Source organism: Lissotriton vulgaris, chromosome 4_1 (genome assembly GCF_964263255.1).
Source record: "Lissotriton vulgaris chromosome 4_1, aLisVul1.2, whole genome shotgun sequence".
Lineage (NCBI taxonomy): Eukaryota > Metazoa > Chordata > Amphibia > Caudata > Salamandridae > Lissotriton > Lissotriton vulgaris.
This window is the reverse complement of record NC_141691.1, coordinates 255,270,064-255,296,469: the sequence shown is the minus strand read 5'-3', so window position 1 is coordinate 255,296,469 and position 26,406 is coordinate 255,270,064. Positions and strand designations below refer to the sequence as shown.

At 45.3% G+C, this 26,406-nt stretch overlaps 1 protein-coding gene across 1 annotated transcript in view; it reads left to right on the top strand.

Annotated features, from left to right (window-relative positions):
• AFF2 (ALF transcription elongation factor 2) overlaps nt 1-26,406 on the top strand; it is a 941,751-nt gene that overhangs the window by 248,147 nt on the left and 667,198 nt on the right. The window lies entirely within an intron of this gene.

Here is a 26,406-nt window from a genome sequence, read left to right as displayed (position 1 = left end):
ATAAGTTCTCTAAGCAACAATTTTGCTACTGTAAGTGTGTCGCACCTACGTGTGGGGTAAGCCTCAACCCATCTGGAAAATATACAGACAATCACTAGGACGTATCTGAGTCGATTGCACTTGGGCATTTCAATAAAATCTAATTGCATTCTATTGAAAGGCCCCCCAGACCTCCCTATGTGGCTCAATGTGACTGGTGTTCTCTTTCCTACATTCAGCTGTTGACATATTACACAACGCTGACATATTGCTTCTGCCGCTACTCTAAACTTCGGGTTGTACCACGTTTGTCTGAATACCCTTACCATGGCATCTCTACCTATGTGTGCTGGTCCATGCAATCTCCTTGCCATTGGACTAACGAGTTCATTTGGTAAAACTGCTCTCCCATCTGCAGAGATCCAAAAATCCATCTCACTCTTGGTACAACCAGCTGTCTCCCATGCCTTTTTCTCAAAATCAGGTGCATTCTCTTGGATACATTTCAACTCATCCCACGTGTCTACAGTTTCTAACAACATAGTCAATTCAGTCCTTTCCTGTATTCCCCCCACTTCTACCTCTGTGAGAGAATACCCCTGTTCCGCACAGTAACGTGCGACTTCATCAGCATACCGGTTACCTTGCGACACAAAATCTGTGTTTTTTGTGTGCGCAGTACATTTAACAACTGCAATAGCTGCTGGACCTTGCAATGCTTCTAGCAATAATCTCACAAACTCTCCATTCCTAATAGGAGAGCCTGAGGAGGTCATGTAACCTCTTTGAGACCATAACTGCCCATAGTCATGAACTACCCCGAAACCATACTGGCTATCGGTGTATATGGTGACTCGAATTTTATTGCCTGCCAAACAGGCACGGGTCAAAGCAATGATTTCAGCTACCTGAGCGGAGTGTACTCCTTCCAGGCAGGCAGCTTCCACAACTCCGGTAATTGTACAAACGGCATAAGCTGCTCTCAGCTGACCGATATCGTCTCTTACGCATGAACCATCAACAAAGAATATTTCATCGGGGTCAGTTAATGGCTCATCCACGATATCTGGTCTCGGTTTGGTGCATAGTTCAGTCACATCAAGGCAGTCATGATCTGTACAAACTTCATCATCAATATCATTTGGAAGTGGCATCAAAGTAGCAGGATTCAAAACAGAGCATCTTTTTAGGGTCACATTCTCAGCAGCCAATATGACTTGCTCATAGCGAGTGAGCCTGCTATTCGTCAGATGCTGTGTCTTGGTCCTAGTCATTAACAATTCTACAGAATGCGGTACATACACCACTAACTGATGTCCCATAACTACGTTTTCACACCTTTCAATGCTGACACCCGTTGCAGCAACGGATTTGAGACATCCGGGCAACGCTGCGGCTACTGGATCTAAGGTAGCCGAGAAGTATGCGACTGGTCTATGGGCATTTCCGTGTATCTGGGCCAAAACTGACAAAGCACAACCTTCCCTCTCACAACAGTAAAGTAAGAATGGTTTTTCATAATCAGGCATTCCTAAAGCCGGGGAACGACACAAATCCTCCCTCAGCTGCAGAAACGCCATCAAACAATCTTTGTCCCATGGTACCGGATCGCTCACCCCCTTGTGCGTCAGTTTTTGTAAAGGTTTTGCCTTCAGTGAAAAGTTGGCTATCCACTGCCGGCAATAACCGACCATTCCTAGAAACATCCTGACTTCTCTTTGTGTTGTGGGCGCACTCATTTTCATGATCGCCTCTATTCTGTCTGGAGACACCTTCCGTTTTCCCTTTTCAATCCTATGGCCCAAGTATTGCACTTCTGTCAGACAATACTGCAATTTACTTGGAGACACCTTGTGTCCATTCTCGGCCAAATGATTTAGTAAGGTGATGGTGTCTATTTTGCAAGCTTCCTCCGTTTCTGACGCCAAAAGTAGGTCGTCTATGTACTGGACCAGAACCGAGTTCATGGGCAGTACTAGACTTTCAAGATTTTTCTTCAGTAGCTGGTTAAAAATCGATGGGATTTCTGTATACCCCTGGGGAATACGACACCATGTTAAAACGCGATTTTCCAGCTTAAAAGCGAAAAGATATTGGCTTTCCTCATCTAGGGGGATTGAAAAGAAGGCCTGGCACAGGTCTATCACCGTGAACCATTCAGCTTGGAATGGTATCTGGAACAGTATCACTGATGGATTCGGTACCACTGGACAACATGAAACAACTATATTATTAATCTTTCGAAGATCTTGCACTATTCTGTACTTCCCACTAGGCTTCTGCAAACCCATAATCGGGGAGTTACATGGACTTCCCACGATCTCCTTCAGTATTCCCTGTTTAATCATTGATTCGATCACTGGCTTTATTCCTGCAATCGTCTCCGGGGTCAACTTGTATTGGGGTGTTCTTGGATACTCGGCATTTGGTTTTACCATGATCTTTACCGGCTCTACCCCTTTGATCAGTCCTATCTCTTCTCCAGTAAAATCCCACACCTCAGCTGACACCGCATCTCTCAAGTCACATGGAAGCTCCTCCACCGTCAAGGTAGGGTATAGTTCCACGCACACCTGTGAGTTTGCAACCTTAAAATCGGCATCATCATCGTTAGTCTGCACTTCTACTCCTTGAGGTGTGCAATATATTGTACAATTCAGTTTACAAAGCAGATCTCTTCCCAACAGACACACTGGACTGGAATCACAAATCACAAACTGATGCTCATCACTGTATTTCCCTATTTTCACCGACACTGGTTCTGTCAGAGGATTCGTCATTCTCCTATTTGCGACTCCTACCACCTGGATCGTCTCTCCCGACATTGGCAGACCTGGGACCACTGCCGATCTTAGAGTGGATCGAGTGGCCCCGGTATCCACCAAAAAGGTCGTAGGACAGCCAGCCACCTCAGCCTCCACATATGGTCCTCTCTGGTCTACCTCTAGGGCTGCCCCTAGGGTACAGTCTTCTTCTCTGTTCACTCGTTGTCCCGTAAGGGGATCAACATAATAACATTCCTCTCCTCCTACGAACAGTGGCAGTTGTCTATAGGTTTTCCCTCCATTTGCAATACGAGGCGGTTGAGGGAACTGAGCTCGAGGAGTCTGAGTCCCCCCTTTGATAAACTTTCCCTTCTGTATCGCTGTTCCCTTCACCAGACTGTTCTGAACATCGTCCTCCTCCGGTTCTAATTCCCCCGTCTCGACATTATAGGGACACTCGCGTTTCCAATGTCCCACCTCGTTACACTGATGGCACCTCGTCGTCTTTTTCAGTGTCGCGATATCTACCCTAGGTCTCTGTCTTTCCTCATCATCTTTACTTTGATTATTCTGCTTTTTCCCTAGAGTTCCGGTTCCCTGTTGTCGCTGTCCACCCTTTCCAGCTGACTGCATCTGTACCAACATCAGCTTCTCCTTAAGTTTCTTTGCTTTCGAGTCTATTTCATCGCTGCAATACCTTGCATACCTCAGGATTTCATCTAAGGGTTTGTTTTGCCAACAAATCAAATGCTGTTGGATCATTAAGCTTATGTCAGGTCTCAACCCTAGAACGAACTTTGACACAAACTGTCCTATGTCTTTAGGATCCATTACGTCCAACCCACTGTACTGTTTGAACGCTTTCAGCAATCTCTCATAATACTCGTGAACGGTTTCTTTAGGTTCCTGAGTGGTTCGATCTATTTTAACCCAGTCTATGTCCTGCAACGGCACCTTCTCTTTCAACCATGCCATTACCCTCTCATACTTCTCCATAACTTTCTCTGACGGTCCATTCGTCAGGGCATCCCTATCCGGTTCACAGATGGGCCATTCAACACTGAGCTTACATGCCGTCCACAAATCCCCTGGTACTACAATGTCAAATAGGGTGTTCAAATCGACCCACAGCACTTTAGAGATCTTCACGAACCTCTCTACCTGTTTGTACCACTCTACGGGATTTTCCCTTAGCTTGGGGAAGGAATTGGTAAATGCCGCTAGATCCCCTCAGCTCCAGGGCACATGCACGTAGTTTCCATTCGCGATTTCTCGCAAAGGGAAAGCTTCCATCCGCTGTGGCCCTCCCTCTGGGGACATTCCAATTGTACTCCTTCTGACGGTCCCCCTCTTGGACCATCTTTCCTCCCATTTATCCAAATCCCTCCACGTTCTTATACCCAGGATCAGTTCCTTTATGTGTATTTTCAGCCCAATCGTCCTACGTTCATCTAGATCCTGATCCGTGCAATTCAGCCTATGGTTACCCTGTAAGGCTTTTGTTCTCGATAAGTCTATCATATACCTGGTTGCCAACTCAGATAGTTTTTCATGAACTGACCTCGCTTTCCGAGTAACATCCTTAGCCATAAACAGTATTTCATCCTGTTCATACAGATCGATCCTTTCCATTGGCAATGTGCCGTCTATTATTTCATCCAAATCTGATTTTAAACTGGTTACATCGAGCCGTTTTGCTTTTATCTCAGCTCTCAGTACCTCATTCCTAAGTGGTCCGTTAATCTCCCTCTCGTCTCAACTCCGAGTCCTACGTCTAGGCACAGGTGAGCTATGAGGGGTCCTCCTTGATTCTCTTTGTTCCCACCTTTCTAAGTCCCATGCTTTTCCATCTTCCCTAGGTGTATGGTGAAACAGTGTCCTATCTCCCACCACTCCATTCTGTCCTTTCGGCTCTGTCTCTCTAGATGCAAGATAGGATCCCCCGTTATGTTCTAAGTCACCGCAATTCCCTTGCTGTCTGGTGTCACTCAGTAAACGGTAAGGTCCCTCACAGCCCTCCATGTTTCCGCGATCCCGTCCGTGATCACCGGACACATGGCGAGACCTTTCGCGACTCCCCATACTCTCGTGACTCCAATGTTGCACATTTTCGCCCGGGGTATGGTGAGTGCACCTGTAACTATTCCGGTACTCCTGTGTTCTTCGTTCTCCCTCACTAAGGATGGGGCGAGGCACCCCCCCACATCCTACTCTCTTGTCTTCACACATTTGTCACTTGCCACCGATGGTATGGCAAGTATCCCGTTTGCTTCCTTGACTCCCTCTCTCCCACTCCGGACTGCTTTCGCCAGCTCCGCAGTGAGAGAGGATCCTGTTATCTTGATCTCTCCATTCGGCTTCTGTTTCTATTCTTTTATTCTGAGTCTCTACGGCAGCATCCCATTCTTTCAAGTACTCCCTTAACTCCTTAAAAGATTTCGGTCGCGGTCCCCTCAGATCCATCTGTCCTCTCTGACCCCCCTGTTCTATTAAGGGATCCATTGCTGAATCCAATGGGGTACTCCGACTCCATGGTCCTAGCAACTGCCTTTGGGAATTGATCGTATTGTTCCTACTTTCCATCTCTGCCCTTTCCCTGTCCCACCGTGCCTGTTCCTCCTCCTGAGCTCTCTCTGGGTTGTAGATTGACACTACAGGACCTATGGTAACAGGTACTTGTAGAGCATCTGGCAGTTGATACGACCTTGCACACTCCGTTTCCGGCACCTTCTGTACCACAAACCTTCCTACTACCCTCTGTACTGGACTAGGTTGAGGTATTTCCTCACCTTTCTTGGGTTCCCAATCTGATATGGGGAGCGGTCTATATTCCCCCTTCCCAGCCCCGTCCCCCTGCTGGAGTTCGGGACGTTCGGCTTCTCTGTTGTACGGAGGTGGTCTGTCTGATAATAGCCTATCTATCAGACTATCATCCGTCTCGCTCTCCTCATCCTCTTCTGGAGGTTTCCTTTCTCCCGTAACCTCTAGCACTGGGTACAGCTTGTCTGCGTCTATTCTCTGTACTCTCCACTTTTTAGCCTCATCATCCCATTTAGCATCCTGTACTGCTCTTACCGATCGTCTCACTCTTTCTTGGCGCCTGTTCAGGCTCCTGTCGTACGCCGCCCTGAACCATGCATTGATGGCTTCAAACTGTGTTGGCCTGGGTAGAGGTCTCGTTGTGAGCATTACCGCTTTCAGCTGATTCAATGCTTCTAACCTAAACGTCCCATATCTCGGGAACGTCAGTTCCTCATTTCCCTCTGTTAACTTGCTCCACTCGGAGATCCACAGTATCGAGTGTAGCCCAACATTCACAGCCATGTAATAAGCTGGTGTGCCCTCCGGTGGGGCCTCTTCCCCCGCATACGAGTTCCCTCTGTCTCTCTTAAAAATCGCCCTTAGACATTTAAAACACTTCATTTTCAAGAATCTACGATTTTCCTTAATTCTCTTCCTTATTTACTTCCCGATGGCGAACCACCAATCCCTGCGCGGCTCTCGCTGACCAACCTATCCCAGCGCGGCTCTACACCAACCAGCCAATCCCAGCGCGGCTCACTCTGACGTCACTCGTCCCCTTTGCAGCAGTTCCCCTCCTTTCTCAGCTCGTCTCCCGTTCTTGCATGCGTCCCATTCATACACCGAAAAATGACTACTTCCGACCAAGCGATCACTTTCCTTGACTGTACGTCCACAGTCTAACTGTAATTGTCACCTCAACTGGCGAGACGTCTTTCACTAACGTTCAGACGCTCGCCTCAACTGATAGGTTACTTACACACAGTAAACGTCCGACCAGCGTCCGTTACTCATACACTCACTCTGACGTTCCCCCTATCACGGTCCTACGGGCGATCAATGGTACCTCATGACCCCCTTCACAATGGTAGACAATTACTCTGGATGTCCGATACACCCGAACCACTCAAGCCCTTCTCTGGACTTAAGATTTTCACCGGTTGCGCGCGCTCACAACCGTCTCACACTCACACTACAGACATTCAACTCCGCTTGACATTACAACACAGGTACAACACAAAACACCGCAATCTGGCAACGCATGACCCTTATACTCACTCTCGACCGACTCTGCTGCTTTTCACTCTCGCACCGTCAGCACCTTCTTCGGCAGGTAGCTCTTCTTCTGGTCGTCGATGACTAGGGGCCTTGGGGTAATCTAGACCTAACCTAGGTCGCCTTCCTCAAGAAGCCAACCATCTTTCTCTGCTACCAACTGCGGGAAATGAGATTTTGATCTCTTATCTGATCACCTAGATACCTATCTCATTTAATCCCTTTTCGGATCGGTTATTGACTGTCATTGAGTAAAAGGCAAACCCACATAGGTTAAATCAACCCCATAGACTGATGCAACTCTAAAGAACACTTACGACGGTAAAAGTTTAAAGGTTTATTACAAAACCAAAATCAGTTGCAAGTACAAGCACCTCAAGATAAGGTTCAACAGGTATACAGGTGCAAGAAGGAACATGAATTCCCTAAGAAATCTCAATCTACAGAAGAAAACATTCAAAACTAATTCAAAAATCAACAGGTTGAATATCAATGACACTAAGTGGATCTGAAGCGTCATTTACAGAAAAAAAATGAAACAGGTTAAACTGTCCCTACACTATGCTAGATGACATCCCTACTTAGCGAATCTTTACCTAAAAAGGTGTCAGCCGTTTGACTTCCGAAGAAGCTCAAACTCTCTTAGTCTCTGATGGAAACCTATGTCGCGTAGCAGTACCCTTTCTGCCTACCCATCCGCTCTCTAAGAGTCCTCAGGTCATCTGCTCTGCCTTCTCCCCGGGGTGCTGTCCCTAATACAAAATCACAGTATGGGTGAAACGCCCCTTTGAGACGCCCACCACGTACACATTTCACGTGGTCCTGCTTCTGGTTTTTTCCACAGTTTCGTTTCTTCGAATCGTCTGTTAAGTTGACCTTGCTTCCCAGGCGCCGTCTCCATCGTGCTGGTACCCCCATGACATTCCGGTCGACTCCTCCAGACCAGAGCCTATCTCCTCAAACAAAGCTCTATTCATTACGTTGTGATTGGTACCCCCCTCGCACCTGGAAACAGACACTTCGAAACAGGGCCCCAAATTCCAAGCGTCCCTTATCTCACTAGGCCATAAAACTTCGACCAGCATTGGCAATTTAATTTAACGAGACTTTTGACTCCTGGCTCGCACGTGCAGATCAAAGCTCTCCCCTATCTCTCCCAGCCCACTAAATTATATGCAGTGGACTACTTTGTGAACTCTTACTTCTTTAGCTTAAAATAACATATGAACACACCACTCTATAATTATACAAAACTCTTCTATATGATATAGATTTGAACACATACATATATAAAATAAGCAAATCAGTAATAATATCGAATCCATGTTACATGAAAGATACAATGATACCCTTTCGTTCTTACACAGTGCTATATGGTCTGCACGTTTCTTCAATTTACATTTCATCTCTTTCTTCGTTTAGTAACTGCATACATGAATTCTGTTTAGCACATTCTAATGTTCCTAAGCATTTTCACACATTTCTACATTAGCCCACCATATATACGGGCCTTTCTAATTCTAATAACACTCTAGAGTAAATACAGATACATATTCTCTCTTCTTAAGTTACATAGGCTAACTTTACGCTACAGGCTTGTGAATATGATGCAGACATGATTTTATTCAAATTGCGCTCTCTCAGTCCCATTCCTGTGATTCAGTATTAGGATTTTAATCTGCACTCGGGATTTCGAAATCAAACAGCTATCCCTGCCACCGTGAAAATAGCTTTTGGGTGTTACTCAATGTAAGAGCATGTTAACATTACATTTCTATATATCCTACTGTTTAATACCATGCACCATGCTTTATGGACTATGAGGGCTGCATAGAAGGACATTAATATTCAAATTAAGGTTTTGAACTTACTAAACTTCAGTCTACCAGTATCAAAATACAGTCAGTGTTTTTTATACTGCAATTTGTCAAAGCATGATTTTGGCTTAGATGTAAAGAACAGTATGATGGTTCTGAGCATTTGTGTTTTAATGCTAGTGTATATGTCTCCAAAGAGAGATCCTAGGTTTGAATTCTCAGTGGAATATTTCAATATTTTTTGGGAGCGTTTGAGAATTGAAGTTGAATGAATGAATGACCAATTTATAAAGTGCAAACAAACGCTCAAAGGCGTCAAGTTGGTGATTATAACACAGAGAAGCTTCCAGGACCTCTGTGCTTTCCTTGCATTTCTTTTTTACCTTTTGTGCTGTTTGACATGTGCTTTGTGAGGGGGCTTTGCAGAATAAAAGGGTATGAGGTGATTGGCAAAAGCAGCTTTTGTGGACCAAGAATGGAAGGGTGTATGTGGCTAGTAGGAGGGAATGTTTTGCTGCAGGGACCAGAAATGTAGCCAGTAGCCAAAGGAAAATTGAGGCAGTTTGCAAGGGACATGATAATTCTGAGTGGGGTTGTAAGAAGTGAAGCTTCTGGGTGTGGAAGGGTGGGTGTGTAATATGTCTCAGAGTAAGTGAAGGCATGCAGTTAAAAAGGTCCATTTTGTAGAGGGTAAGTGCAGTGGGTTTGCACTTGAAAATGCATCAATGCCAGGAATCCCAAGGAATTCAAAGCATACAAGAAACATGTCTATCAGAAAAGTGTTGCAAAAGTCCAGTAGCCAAGTGACTGAAATGTAATTTACACTGATCCTATGAAAGATACATCAATGGTTAGTAATCCAGTATGTGTTAACTAATCTTCTTTAAGTTTCAAAAGCGTTGGAGTTACATTTACTTTCAGTGCTTTAACAGTTTTCTTTTCAGCGTTACATGCAGTCAACTACTTGGATAGCATGAAACAGAATGAAAAACACTTATTACTGATGAGTTTGCTTGCAGGGCACTTTCATGAATACATCAACTATCACATGTTACACCTTTATTTATTAAGATATATGACCATTGATAGAACTAGGACCATATTGTCAGTGCACTTAACTACTACACAGTCACACACACACACATGCACAATTTGTCTGAAGATGCCTCTTGTAACTTGTTTGCCACAGCATTGTTTTCGATGTCCTTAACATAGTCAAATCAAGGCCCTCAAGGCCAATCAGCACCCATTGTACAGGGCTGTTAATTTGTTTGGAAAAATAACACTTCCCCAAACAAATTAATCCTTCCGAATTTACAAAGGTGGCTACTTTACTTGCAATAGATTTGTGTGCACCACACCTGGCAATAAATCCACCTCATCACAGCCTTCAAACTCAAATCCCTGGATTGCATATTTTGAACTAGGTAACAATGATTGAATATTTGATTAGTTAATTAATTGATTTAGATATACTTGTGTAGCACTGGGGTTCATGTTACTAAAAGGCTGAGTCATTCCTAAGTAGAACAAGAACTAAACCTAGATCAGCAAAACAGAGGCCTTTTAAGGACCTTACATATTTTCATATGGTTATAAATCCTCAAAAAGGTAAAGCGAAAAGGAGTTTCAGAGTCGTGTGCCATGATACTGTTAGAGAGGATCCATCACACCATGATCTTTTGAAAAAGGGCACAGAGAACAGTGCCTGCAATGTTGTGTGCAGAGTTCTATAAGGGGTGTTAGCAATTACCCGGTGGATAATGTGCAAAACCTTGAACAAAAAGTCTTGCTACATGGGCAGTCAGGGGCTTCAGTGATATGGTCAAATTTCTTCAATTACTCTATCCAAGATTTCCAATATTTTTTAGTAAAGATTTAGATCCACAAAGAGATCCACAGTGATATACCACACAAGATACAAAACTTAGGTCCTGATTATGACTTTGACGGTCTTGGGACCGCCGTAGCAATGATGTCGGATTCACAACCTGCTAACTTGGCGGTCCGACCACCGTATTAAGATGTAGAAGGTTTGAAGAACAAAACACTTCCCGAGCACCGCCACACAATCACAGACTGCTACGGCATTTGTAGGGGGAAAGCAGCTGTCAGAGCTATACAGAGATATTCCCCACCATCCGAATTACGAGTTGGCTCTCCGAAGAGCCGAGCATGGTGGGCAGACCACCTGCTTTGAGTCACTGGAATCGAAGGATTTGGGTGCATACTCACCTCTTCCTATTTCATTTCTTCAATCTCCCATGTAAAACCCTTCCTACAGGCCCTCCCTTTATAGCAGTATCTTGAACGAGCAGAAAACATCCCTGTTGGCACCAAAATTTAGGTGAATCTGGTTTGCATTTTTCCTTATTGACTGGATTAGGCAGATATGGGCCAGACTTCAGCAATGGGGAAGAACTGGTAGTAGGTATTTTTTCACGTGCCAGGCATATGCGTACATTTAACATGAGTGCAGTCACAATACACAACCATGCATCGATACATATGCAAAAACATTCACTGCCATCAAAAACACCTCGGCGGTACAGCAGTAAGACCGTGGAACTCGTTATCAGGCCCCAAGTAAATTAAAAAGAAAAACTTTAAACACTTTAAAAAAAATGTTTGCAGACTACTGCCAAGATGGCCACCGGAGCAGGAGCCTGCTAAGAGCTCCTGGTGCTTGGGATTCCCCTAGAGGATTTTATCCCGGTCAGCACCCTCCACTCCGCGGAACCGAATTCGTAAAAGTAACAGGAGTAACCAGTAACTTTTATTTCCTCATACCTGTCCGGTGGAAGGCTGGAGCAGCCCGTCGCAGCCTGGGTCAGCTGGAGACATCACCTCTCCCAACGAACGTCTGCTGAACACGGGAGCCGGATGCCCCGAGCCTCGATGCCCTGAGCCTGCGGAGAGTCGGCACCCTGATGCGTCGCTTTGAGGCTCCCCCAGCACGATTGTGATCACGCAAAGGGCTCCTGCCATCGTCGAGTCCTGTGCCCGGTTGTGGAGCGACCTGAAGCTGACCCCCTCCCCCACCCCTTTATCGGAGCAGTGGATATACCGATGGGCTCCGGCGCCGGTCGAGCCTCGAGCCTCTGGAGGATCGCTGCCCAGAAGCCCTGGACTCTATAATTGTTGAGCAGCGCCGGATACTTAGCAAATAAAGAAGCACAGCATCAAAACCGGCGTGCGTTCCACCGAATCGCGCAATACCGAAAATGGCCGCCGCAGTGGAACGCATAACTACAACTCCGACTCTGAAGCCGGGAAACCACTATCTCGGATGCCCCCGCGAGGAGTTCTGACTACTGCCGTATTCGAGGAACTGATTCTGCTGTCACAACTACCGCCGAGTACGATCGGCTGCACCGGAGAGTGGCCCCCCTGCCCCCCGCTCCAAGCGCAGGCTGCTGATTGCGGTGCCTGAACGTCTGGTATGACTACCGTCAACTCCCTTATCAATTATTCAAAAATGTGAGTCAGACCTCGGCAATGCATTTGAGGAACTGATTCTGCTGTCACGACTACCGCAGGGCACGATCGGCTGCACCGGAGAGTGGCCCCCCTCCCACCCGCTCCAAGGCGCAAGCGGCTGATTGCTGTGCCTGAACGTCGACGGACCCCCCTTCCCGCCCGCATCACAGCATAGGAGGTTGGATGCAGATCCAGGAAGGACGCCGGTTCAGTGGATCCAGCTCCCGGAAGCACCGGGAAACGGATGGGAAGTTATAGTGGCGCTGGGATCTGCTGATCTGCTGATCTGGGCTCTGGGACCAAACAAGAGCTGAAGGACCGACATGAGCCGCCCCCACCCGGGAGCGGATATGTGTCATTGAGCCCCCCACCTCCCAGGGACATACAGGTTTGGAACATCGATTGGAGGCATAAGGTATTTATCCCACCCCACCCGCCTGTGCACATTTTTAGTCCACCTCCTTTGTACAAAATGGCTGGGGCCATTAAACTGCTCACATTCGTAAGCTCCCTCCTAGAGCAACATGGGGCCATAAATCTGTAGAAATAAATCCGCGCTAGTACCTTTGATGTCCACGAGGCTCCACAGCTCTAACTCCCCCACTTTTCCTCACCAGCAAGCTATGAGCAATGCCTGCCTTAATAGAAAGTGAAATGGTCCTGCTCTGAGCCCAAAGTAACAACAACAGACAAAGGACCAATATTTCTATTTCTATCTCCCCCATCGGTTCGGCCATCTTAGCTTGGCTATCTGGGGGAGACCATCATGGCCTAGACATTTCTACCATCGACCATAAAGACCTAAGACCTCTTAGACTTTCAGACTACTTCTTTTTAGCGGTTGCACAATTTACACAGCTGGACGTTTTTTTCACGGCGGATTTAGATAGTTTGCTTCTTCACTGTGATATGTATTATTTTATTCCTGATTGTATCCAGCACACTTCACTTTTTCTGCACCAATTGCAATTGCTACCCATATGTGTGCAACTGTATTCCATCACTGTACCTTACATATTGTGACTACTCACTATTGGCACCTTTGATCTAGATACTTGTATGGTCTGCACAGTTATTTTATTTTATCTTATTCAAGTTTTTCTTTCTCAGGGCTATACTTCATATGTTATACCTCATATATATTCCATATGTTATACCTCATATATTTTTCGTTGCCGTTCACTAATGTCACTTGTTGACTCATATAAGTTATGTGTGCAATGGTATTCTGTCACAGACTCCGTACCCTACATATTTACATAGATATTATTACGGCTTTATTCCAGTATTTGTCAGTATTATACTGCTACTTGTTCAGCACTTGTTTATAACCTACATCGAACTCACCCCTATTCCTAATCGTACTGTCGGCTTTCTCTCACATAGTCTTGTCACTGATGTAACCTGCAATCACATTGTCCCTTCCCATATACACTGATTACTATCGCATATATGTTAACTGCTCACTTTATTCTGCTCCCTCATATCCTTAGTGCGCACCCTATACTTGTGCAACTCGCACCCATATCAAGTGTTAATCTCGTATGCACCGAGTACTACCTCAATTACCATGGCAACTCACTAGTGTCAGTTGTTCTTGCACGCACCAACTACTACCTCAAATACCTTGGCAGCTCACTAGTGTCTCTCCCAATTATCTCACTATTTTCGTCGGCTGTACTCTGCACATAGCATTACTGTGAACGCACTAGTATCACCTTAGGCCCTCGCAACTGTCTAGGACAGTGCACCCTCCCTACTACACCCTCCTTCCTACACCCCCCCCCTACACCTATCTAGACTGTTCTCCCATTATGGAACCCGTCGGCAAACACACATATAAAATCAACTACCCACCAGCACTCACTAAAAAAGCCGCTAAACGCTTTAAACACAACTTCCTGAGGTCCCACCCTGAAACTCCGTGTGCAGACACCTACTTCTCACCAGTCAATGGTTCACTGAACATTGATATTATCTTCCACACCACACGCAGAGCCCAATGGAGAAACACGTTCCGCACCCTACTCTCCGTCTCCACCTCCAGGAATTTCGCGCATGGCCTAAAACTTACCATCACCCCATCACAACTTTTCCCTGGCAGAACAACCATCACTATATACAATAACGGGATTATCCTAATTCAATCCACAGACAAGAACCTGGAACTACTAGACAATCTGTTCCCCACGTTCAAACAGCACCTCACCAGTCATCGGACACCCACTCATAGCATCCGCAGGCCCATCACTCCTGAACTCACAGCCCCCAACCACAACCCTCCTAACCTAGCTCAACCACAAAACGGCACGCACCTTCCCTCCACCCCCGGCACCTTAGACATTCACCCACCTAAGGTAGCTATCGCGCACTCCACATTTACAGACATAGATCCCTCACCCACACATTCCAGCGATACCCCCTCCCCCCCCTACAACCTCACCCTGTCACCCTCCCATACCACACCCATTCCCGTCACCCCTGACACCGCAGCCTCAAACCACACCCATTCTAATCCACCCCAACCCCTAAACTACATGCACCTCTCCTTTACGCCCGACACCCCAGTCACTCACCCACCTACCATACCTACCTCACTCCCGTCGAGCACAGACATAGATTACTTACCCTCTTACACCAACCTCACCCCTTCCCCCCACACACCAGCCCTCATCCACTTTCCCACCCCTGATACCACAGCTCCCACCCAAAAAGACATGCACCACCCCTCTATTCCCGGCACCTTAGTCATTCCCCCACCTACCATAGCTATCCCACATCCCTCAAGCACAGACATAGATCTCTCTCCCTCTTACAACAACAACCCCACTCCTTCCACCTACACACCAGCCCTCATCCCCGTTCCTCTCACCCCTGATACCACTGCTCCCACCCGCATCCCGCCTATCCTAGATCAACATCAGACCGACACACACAAAGGCAAACCCCACCCTTTATCCCCACCCATTCTCAGCCCCCACTTCCTCCCACTAACTAATCACACAGAACACTCCACCTCCATCAGCTCAACTCGACCCTCTCTAAATAGAACCATCTACAATCCCACTACCCCCCCAGTCTTACCCCCCATCACCCAACCTCCACCCTCTTCACCACTAATAAACGCCCATCCTCCACCATGCATTCTACGCCCACCACCAATACTCTCATCCACACCACCAACCTCCCCCCTATGTCATCCACGCCTGACCCTCCCATCCCCTCAGTGGACCACATTACGGCCTCCCTCCTCCAACTCAAAGAAGACATGTACAGCATCAAACAACAACTACTCTGTCTATCACACTCCAGCCACCCCCCGCCCAACACTCTCCAACAGATCAAACAAGACATTCACATCATCAAACATTTACTCAGCACACACCCCAGACACCACTCACGCGTCTCCACCATCACCTCCCCTCCCAACTGGTCCTCCACCCGGGCGGCGAACTCACGCACTCGACTTCCACCACACTGGACCTCAATCCCTGTTCACAATCGTGAAAACCGCCCCGTCGCTCCTGCAACCCTCTTTCGGACCTAGACACAATCACCCTCCTCCGCTCCTATGACCCAGCTCCCCTCAGCAACACACCCGACACACTCACTGCCATACCTACGATTCACTCCAATCCCCTTAGACCCCCCACACTGAACAACAGAGTCGCTATCCATAGTAACCTGAGTAAAGTCCCCCTCGCCCTAGAGCACCCTTCCACCCTCGACACACCCCGTCTCAAATGCACTCTCCTAAACTGCAGATCAGCCGCTAGACACTCCGCCGCTATCGCCGATCTCATCCTAAAATTGGATCTGGACTTAATCATCATGACTGAAACATGGCTAACAGAGTCTTCTACACCTATAATGGACATTCTGGTTCCCCCCAGCTACCTCATCACTCTACTCGACAGGTCTGGCAATAAAAAAGGTGGCGGAATCGCATGTATATACAGGAGCAACCTCTCTGTATTGAAAGTATCTTCACCTTCCCCGCCCTCCCCATCGTCCTGTGAATACATCAACCTAGATATTATCAGTCAGGGCAAACCGATCTGCACTCTTCACGGCGTTTACCACCCACCCGGTGACAACCTCACCTTCTCCCAACAAATCATGGACATGATCTCAACCAACGCCGGGCGGCAACTCACACAAATATACCTTGGGGATTTCAACCTCCACTGGAATGATCATAATGATGCGGTGGTAAAAGGTCTGAAGAATTTCCTCAACGCCCTTGACCTTGCACAAATTTGCAACAGTCCAACACACAAGAAAGGCTCTATCCTCGACCTTATCATCTCCAAAGAGGCCGCTATCCAACTCGAATCTATCCAACCCTGTGACTGGTCGGACCATCATATCATCACGTTCTTCATCAATGAAAAAGTTAAATTTAACCCTATCCAATCCGCCAGGCCCAAAGTCTGGAAAAGAGACATGAAAAATCTAAACTCAAACTCTCTGCCCTCCAACAGCTACAACTTACTACTTCCTCCGGCTGGTGTGAAGGACGTCCAATCCTTGACTGATCACTATCTTAACAATATGACCGCAATAATTAATGAAGTCGTGCCCTTGCAGCTAAAAAAAGCCACCACAAAAATCTCCAATCCCTGGTATGACGGGAGTCTCAATGACGATAGACGTGCCATGAGATTGGCAGAGCGCTCCTGGAGATCAGCCCCCTCTGCACTGAACCTAAAAAACCTGAAGAAAAAGAGAAATGCCTACTTCAGGAAAATAAAACGATCAAAATCAGACTTCTTCAGCCGTCAGCTAGACCAAGCCAAAAACCGTCCGAGAAAGCTGTTTGAGCTTATCCGTTCACAAACCAAAGAACAACCCCAACCTCTCAACACTATGTGCAATGCCCCTTCCTGCGAAGACTTCGCCTCTTTCTTTAACCAAAAAACGGATAACATAAAGAATGATCTCCTCATGGACGCAAGCCTCTACCCCAAACCCCACTACATAACACCCACTAAACCAAAAAACAATGCAACCTGGTCAACCTTTGTCACCTACACGGAAGAAGAAATTAGCAAACTGCTCAGCACTCTGAAACCATCCAATCACCTCACGGACCCCCTTCCTGCTAACGCTGTAAAAGTCCTTACCCCGTCGCTCCTTCCACTCTGGACCAAAATCATTAACAGCTCACTTCAACAAGGGATCATTCCCGACTCCCTCAAAGTTGGACAAGTAACACCTTTGCTAAAGAAACCTACAGCCGACCCTTCTGACCTAAACAACTACCGTCCCATTACCAACATTACGACTCTTGCCAAACTGCTGGAAAAATGCGCACAAATACAATTGACTAAACATATTAATCTATTTGATCTCCTCAACTCTCACCAATCAGGCTTCCGAGCCAATCACAGTACGGAAACTGCCATGATTCACATAATCGATGACGCCCTCCAAATACTAGATCATAACGATACCTGCCTCCTCATCCTCCTTGATCTCTCCTCCGCATTTGACACCGTCAAACATGAGAACCTACTCGAACTATTAAACACAAGAATGGGCCTATCTGGAACTGTGCTCAAATGGTTCACTTCTTTTCTGCATAACAGGTCGCAGAAATTCAAGAGCAACAACTTGATGTCCGCACCAAGACCTGTATCGCTAGGCGTACCACAAGGATCCTCCTTATCCCCAACTTTGTTCAACCTAGTTATGGAACCTCTCACCACCTTGCTGCAAGAATCCAATGTACATTTCCACATGTATGCTGATGACACCCAACTCTATCTCAAACTACAATCACCCAAAGACATCACGCTTTTGAACTCAACGATCAGAAGCACCCAATCTTGGCTGGCCGCTAATCATCTCAAACTCAATGCCCTTAAAACAGAGTTCCTCCTGATCGCACCTCCCGCGAAGATCACTACCGCGCAAATGTGGCTTAAAGACCTAACGGCACTCAATGTCCAACCCACCATCGTGGACTCAGCGAAATCCTTGGGCATAACACTTGACACCAATCTCAGCATGCAGGAACACATCAACAAAGCAACTAAGGGAGCAAACTACCAAATCAACACCCTCAGGAAACTTAAACCTTTCCTTCCAGCCAAAGACTTCCAAACTGCGGTACAATCACTAGTCATACCTCGAATAGAATATGGCAGCACCGCCCTCTGCGGTCTCCCCCTAGCTACTACGGCACCCATAAGAGCCTCTCTAAACGCCGCAGCGAGACTTATCACTGGATCAAAAAAACACTCGCACATTTCCCCTGACTTCAAATCCCTGAACTGGCTGCCGTTTGAAGCCAGAATACACCTGAAAATCGCTTGTTTGACCCACAAGGCTGTACACCTGAGCTCACCTAGATACCTCGCTCAGAAGCTGACGATTTCTGGAGGCTCCAGGAATACTAGAGGCACAAACAATCTTTTGCTAAAGCCTAAAAGATTCCGCAAGGAAAAAACCTATAAACGCTCTTTCTCAGGAATGGCCCCCAGGATTTGGAACTCGCTCCCCCCTGAAACAAGGCTCATCACCTCTACCATACTGTTCAAGAGAGAAGTAAAAGCAATCCTCATGGCTAAATACACTTGAACGACTATTGGGGAAAACTACAAAGACTCGATACTCATCTGTACTACTTGTTCGAACCCTTGTATCTTATGTTGACTCTGAAATTGATTTACTTGATTGTTTTATGATATCACTTCGATGTACTCCTAACTTGATTGATGTATCTGCGTATACATGCTCCCCTCCTCTGTAAAGCGCTCTGATATCTGCGAAGATCTTGTTCGCGCTATATAAAACTTTCAAAATAAATAAATAAATAAGTAAATAAACATATCAGTTCATTTACAGAAAAAAATGTAATCTGGATTGCAGCTCTTGCTGTCTTAATACCAGGGCCGGACTGACTACCGGGCAGTTTGGAATGCTGCCGAGCTGTGGGCTGATTTAATTGCAGTGGGGGCTGATTTCATTCATGAAGACCTCCGTGTGCTTCGAAATAATGAAAGCAAACGAATTTCATTTAGTACACGCAGGTCCTCATCAAAGAAATCCGCCCCCAGCTCAGCAACATTCCAAACTGCCTGGTAGCCAGTCCGGCCCTGCTTAATACCACCAATAAAACAGTTTTAAAAGAATGCTTCTAGAGGGATTTTAGAGTAATTTAACATACATGATTCAAAACCATACATTTTTTTAAACTTTAAAAACATTGAAATTTCTGCAGTACATAATTTCATTTACTGAACAATATAACATCTGGGTTGCTGCTCTAGCTGACATAATACCATAATTCATGAAAAGAGGTTTGTAAAACATTCATCTAGGTGATTCTAAAGCAGGGCAAACAAACAAAATGTGCTCTTAAGCTTGAACAGCACCCTTACAAAATTTACACAACCTGTCATCCCAACTTTTTCACTATCAAGCATCTGTGATGCAGCCTAAAGGGAGACAATTCAGCTTAAACAATAACATACATCAGTTGACAATATGCTGTAGATTCCAACCTAGATAGGGGTGCAGCGCCAAAACACAGCAAGTCCGTATTATTTCACCCAGTCTCTTTGTTTTCCCACAGAGACAGATGTTGTGTACAATAGAGCTATCTATTATGCATATGTTGATAGAAAATTAAGATGTTTCTGCAAATCTTAAGGTGTCAAATCTAGTGATACAATATCATCCATGTAAAGTTGTGTCCTACCTTTGGGGCATTTCCACCTACACAGCTCATCAATTCTGGCAAATCAGCAATGTATAACGAAAAGAGCAAAGGTGCCAATAGGCATCCTTGTTTTAGGCCATTTTTGGTTTAAATTTTTGACGGAAGACCATGATTACTACCAAGCATTACATGACACCACATTGAAGTGTGCAGAACAATGATCAATTTTGAGTAGTCCTTCTGGGATGCCCAGAGCTCTAAGTTTCTTCCACAAGGTATGCCTGTCCACATGGTCAAAGGCATTCGAAAAATCAATGTAGGTGCGTAGACAGGCACACCCCGCTTCTGGCCATACTTTTCCACAATTAAAAGCAACACAGTTATGTTAACAAAAGTGGAGCAATTTGGTCCAAAAACCTCCTGCTCCAGCTGCATGATTTTATTTTCTTCTGCCCAGCCATTTAGCTGGTTTAAAACACACAGCAAGAGTCTTCCCAGTGGCATCTAACAGCGTGATTTGCCTGGAGTTACTAGGGGCATTAGTAGGTACTTTTTTATGTAATGGGATATGAATCTGCCCCTTTCGAATTTGGTATCTCCCCGGTAGATAGAAAAATCTAAACATTACTGCCAGATAGATAGCCCATAAACAAGACTCTACCTTCATGATAGTAATAGGCAGATGGTCAGGACCTCTAGCCACTTAGCACCTAGAGCCAAGAATTATATCTTTGACTTGTGACCTAGATGGATAAGGGAGAGCAGTACTTATCATACTATATCAATGAGCCCAGAATTATTCTCCAAATCTTTCGGGGCATACAAGAAGGAAATGTAGCTGCACCATTCAATGCTAGAGATGTTATTAATTTTAGGCTTATACGTAATACCACTACATTCTCGGATAATCTTCCAGAACGATCTGCAGTTTTTTTGTTTAACGACTTCCATAATTTTGACCCACATTCTATCTACTCGTTATTTCTTTTGTACCAGCAGCCACCTAGCTCTACTAGGATTTAAAGGATTTATGAGCCTGCTATGTTCTTTTGAGTAGTAACGTAATTGTCGCCTTTGTAATTTATTGATCAACTTGGTTGAAGATGAAACCCCTATATGGATTTTTCTCCAACTTCCTATTTTTTCTCCCAAGTATAGAATTGATTTTCTCCTTACAAATGTTTGTATATCTTCTATAAAGTATCTATTGACATCCACCCTTATTTAGGAATTTTCTATAAAGCTGTTCTTAGCTCTCCTATAAGGGTCAGTTTAATACGTGTATTTTAAGATACCCTTCTATTAACAATATTTAGATGAACCTCTTCATCCTTGCCAATCTGCCAAGGAAAGATAGTCTCTGGGTTTCCATCAATAGTGAGAGACATAATTTTATGATCACTCCAAATGTTATTAATCACCATCAATTCCTTTAGGCAGGGATAGATCGAATAGGAGGCTATTTTATAGTCAATTATTGAGGTAAATGGCACGCATTATGAGCCTGATGGACAAGGATGTCATTATCTAATCTCCCATTTACTATGATGGCCTCATATTCCCTACATACTTTCAGCAACAGGGACCCGCTGGTGTCTACTGAGAAGGTTGCCATTGGAATATTCCGTGACTCCTCCCTTTCTTTATCAAAGAATAATCTAATAGTATGGTAGGAAATAGATTTTGTTGCTGGACTGCTAATAACACAATAATCGTTTACCTGGAGGGTACAGGTGACCCATGTCTCTTGGAGACATATTAAGGGGGTCAAGGTTTTCTCCACCTATTTGAGCAGCCTGCTAAGTTCCAGGGGAGGAGTTTGATAGAATTGTTAGCCTAGAATCCTTATCATTGTTTAGTGCCCCTGAACAACCAATGCCATTGTGACATATCATCATCCCTCAACTCAGGGCTAAGTTCTGATTTACAAGAAACTATGGTCAATTTTGAATTGTGAACGAACTCCTCTGCCAAGACTGTGCCATTTTCTGAAGGACTAGGATCATTCAAACACTTGTGCCAATTCACTTTAGGCATGTGTGATTTTGAAAAACAAAGCACAGTGTCAATCTCTCTAGAAATACTCTTTTTTACAGTTATTCAATTGCTCTTTCAGAAGGATGGTTATATTGCAATCTAGTTAATTTCTTACTTGGCAGCCTTAAGCCAATATATACCCATAACAAAGGCAAGAGGTAATGCAGGCTCTCGCAACTGGGCATACATGGCATACATGGATGTGGGAATAAATAGCCACACTTTTACAAAACAGCATAAACTGAATGAAGCAGCCAGAAGATATGGCCTTAATCTGGTGATCCGGTGGGTAGTCTTGGTCTAGAAAGAACCCACGCTTTCTCTCCTTAGGAACTGGAAATTGTAAATCTCTGGTAGATGAAGCCCGGCCATAAAGGTTCTACAACTAACTGGTGAGCAATACCTCTGCTTGTCATCATTTAATTTTCAAAATGTTATTTGCAATACAAAAACTGTATGTACCTGTTGCTCAAACCTCTCTCCTACACTGCTATCGCGCTCCTCCTCAGCCCCATCCAGTGTCCCATGTGCTCCTCCCCCTACGAGGACCTATTTAACCCATCTGCTGCGCTGAACGTTCCGTGCTGGTGCGGAACGTTCTATTGCGCGGGCGGGGCCGCACTGTTCGGCGGACGTACGCAGCACTACGGAGGTATTGCACGCGATGTCCGCTGAACCTGCGCCCCACTTAATGGGTTAATGTTGCCACATTGCAGACACGCCAAAGGTGCACCACAGATAAGCCTGCCTGTGCTCCTCTATGCTTGGACTGTGCAGGGTGACATAAACACTGGTTCTGCCCTTATCCCCCACTAACCTGCTGCTCTACTTTGTGCCTTGAACCCCATATGTCATACCACCTTACCCTCCGCTAGAGAGACACACCATACAACATAGAAGGAGTGTTTACCTGCTCCCTCTGCTGCTCCACCTGCACCACCTCCCCCAAAACTCCGATCTAGAACACATCCACAACACCTATCCCCACACATACTCAAATGCCTACAAACAAACACACCCTCACCGCTTACACACCAAACATCATACATGCTCCTCAATACCCACTCACTAAGCAAACATGTTACGGAGATCCAGGACCTGCTGGACAACGATGCCCAGGACCACCTCTTCCTCACAGAAACATGGCTGGCCACAGCTTCACTTTCAGACATCACTGCCACCATCCCTGTCGAATACAAGATCACCAGGCGAGACAAGAGGAGGAATCGTCATTGTCTATAAAGATACCTTCATCTGCACCTCCTCGGCTGAAACTGGAACTAACAATATGGAACACCCGTCAACTAACAAACCAAGGCAAATTTCACCCCTGGGTAGAATCTTAATATACTGCTTCCCAGTCCCGAGCAACCTTCGCAAGCGCATCTTGGACTACATCGCCCCTCTAGTCCTTAAATCCAGCACATTCATCCTCCTAGGAGACCTCAATTTCCATCTTACAGACTGGATTGACCAAAACTAAGCTAGTTGCCCTTCTTTACAATGTCAGAAACCTGGGACTAATCCAACATATCATGGCGGTACACCATGCTGCCGGACACATCCTAGACAACATTACAATCAACGCACCAGGACCCATCACCTGGACAAACCACACCGTAGTCAGTTTCACAATCAATATCTATCAACCCAGAAAACCCCCCACAGTGAACCCAACACTGGAGCAGCCTATCAGAGGAAGACTGGAAAACTGCCCTTCACAAGAACAAACTAGAAAATACAGACCTCTTAGCATGTGACAATGAGAACTTCAACAAATGTATCACCAACTGTGCCAACACTCTGGCTCCCATGAAATGAAGCAACATAATAAAAATTGGAACACAAGCCAGATGGTACACAGAAGGCCTCAGAATGACCTAGCAACCCTGTAAGCAGCTGAAATGGAAATGAAAAACCAACAAAGGAAAAATGGAAAAGACTCTTTTAAAGGGAGGGTACCACCAGCTAATCTAAGAAAACAAGAGGAAGGCCCTAGTTGAATGAATAAAAAGCCAGTTCCAATGGCAGCAAATAATTCTTTCCAATCTTCAAAGACCCCACCACACTCACAGCTGCTGACAGTAAGATCTGTGTAACAACCTCTCTAACTTCTTTTGCAGCAAGACCTCAACCATACACTGACCCACTGTAGAACCCTCCCAGTGAGAAACAAAGAAAAAAGAATCACCACATGGGACACCATTAGCACAGAGGAAACAACAATAATCATGAAGACAATTAACTCAGGGGCCTCAGCAGACTCATGCCCCCAAAATTCCTTTGACAAAAGAGCAATCTCCATCAGTGAGGACCTCACCCCATCCTCAGCACCTTAATCAGTACAGCCATCTTCTCAGAAACATGGAAACACGCAACCCCCAACATCCGCCTTAAGAAATTCTCAGCCGACTGAGCAAGCTAACCAGTTACAGACCAGGATCCCTACTTCCCTACCCAGCCAAAGTCTTGGAGAAAGCCATCAACAAGCACCTCTCAACCACCTCGCCAAACACCAGCTTCTTGATGACGCATAATCAGGATTTAGACCCAACCACAGCATAAAAACCACCTGTATAGCAGCAAAGGATGACATCCGGATAATCCAAGTCAGGAGGGAAACCACAGACCTCATTCTTTTAGACTGATTAGATGCCTTGGACACAGTCTCCCATCCCATTCTAATCCGAAGACTCCACAAAGCAGGCATCCAGGGAAATACCCTCATATGGATCTGCTTTATCCTCACTGGAAGAACCCAAACCGTCAACATGCCCCTCTACTTCTCGGAACCAAAGATCTTATTTCAGATCTTTTAGGGGTTCTAACTCAGCCCGGCACTCTTGAACATCAGCATAATTCTGCTGGCAAACATCATATATGCTTACAACATAAATATCCTCACTTGCACCAATTACACACACCTGATACTGTACCTCTCGGACTAAACACACAACACCAGGAACAAGTTCACCACATGAGTGACATAAGTGTCCATCTGGATGAAATCCAATTGCCTCAAACTGAATTTGGACAGGGCTGAACCAATGGTTACTATGAAAAATGTCTTGCCACTGGACTCCATCTGGTGGTTCACAGACTTAGAACCTAGCCCCATCTTTTGCTAGCAAGCGAAACCCTCAGAATCATCATAAACAGCAAACTGAACATGATCCCCCAAGTCAACAAAGTGGTCTCGTCATGCTCCAAGACCCCAAGGATGCCAAAAAAAATCTTCAAATGGCTTCCAAACAGCTTCTACTTGAGAACCTTGGCTTTACTTGTTCACTTTTTCTTTTATATGAGCAAAGGTACTTTGTAATTGTGGCTCATTCATTGTTTGTACTTCAGCCAGATGTTGTGTAATGCCTGAGTTTTAGAAGACCTAAGACTTTTTTTCTACTACATATTGTTCACTTCTACGGATCTCATATATTGTTTTATGGAACAAATTAATAAATCTTCATTTGGAATTTAAAAACATAGACATCATTGTATTTCTGTATGCTATTCCATTTGAAAGGAACCTCTGTTCCTGTAAACAATCAAAACAGAACCAGCAAAAAACTACCTAAATCCCTCATTACCAGCAAACTAGACTAAGGGAACACTCTGTACACAGAGATAATCAGCCAGTCACATGAAGACTGCAGACTGTCCACAATGTAGCAGCCAGACTAGTCCTGATCCTCCCACATCACATCTTGGGGAACTTCACTGGTGCACACACTTCAAACTTGTTACCTACAAAGCACTCCAAAACACAGGCTGTGAATACTTGAACAGCAGCATCCTCTTCCACCACCCGTCCAGAGGCCTCTGCTGTGCCGATCTCTCACCAGCGCATAACCCACACATACACACAAGGAGAGTGGAAGCCACACCTCCTCATACCTGTCTCCTATAAGCGTAGAATGATTTCCCACAACCCATCAGAGCCACCTCCTCCTCTCTTGCTTACTTTATCACAAAACTGAATACCTCGCTGTTCGAGTAAGCCCTCAAAAGCTGACCATTCACATCTGCCACAGAGCACCTGGATGCTCTCACAGGTGATTAGGGCGCTATAAAAACCCCAATAACATAGCATAACATTACTTTAAACATTCAGATCAGCACTCAGTGATGTTAACTGCTGACCGATTGAAAAGATTTAAGAAGAGTATTAATAATAATAGGAGAAAAAGAGCAGCCATACTCCTGGTCACCCACAATTGCGGTAGAAAGGTGTAGTGTTGTTTTGTATCAATCATAACTCAGTTTGAATATTAAAACAAACTTCACTTTGTCCAGCGAGTAGTTGACAGCAGATCATTCCAAGAAGCAAGTGGCCTCAAATTGGTTCCAATGCCATTTCACTAGTGAATTCTTGTGATCTGTGTCAGGGCTTGAAGATCAATGGTGGACTAACAGCAATCCACATTATAAACAATCAAAATTGATTTTTTCTGACAGCAACTTAAAATCTTCAACCTCTAACAAAGGTGAAAGGCAGCCAGGAAGAAGAGAGACCTTAATAAAGTTGACAATATCTGAAACGCCTCACAGAGCTAGAAACAATTAGAATAGACAGGTACTTAAA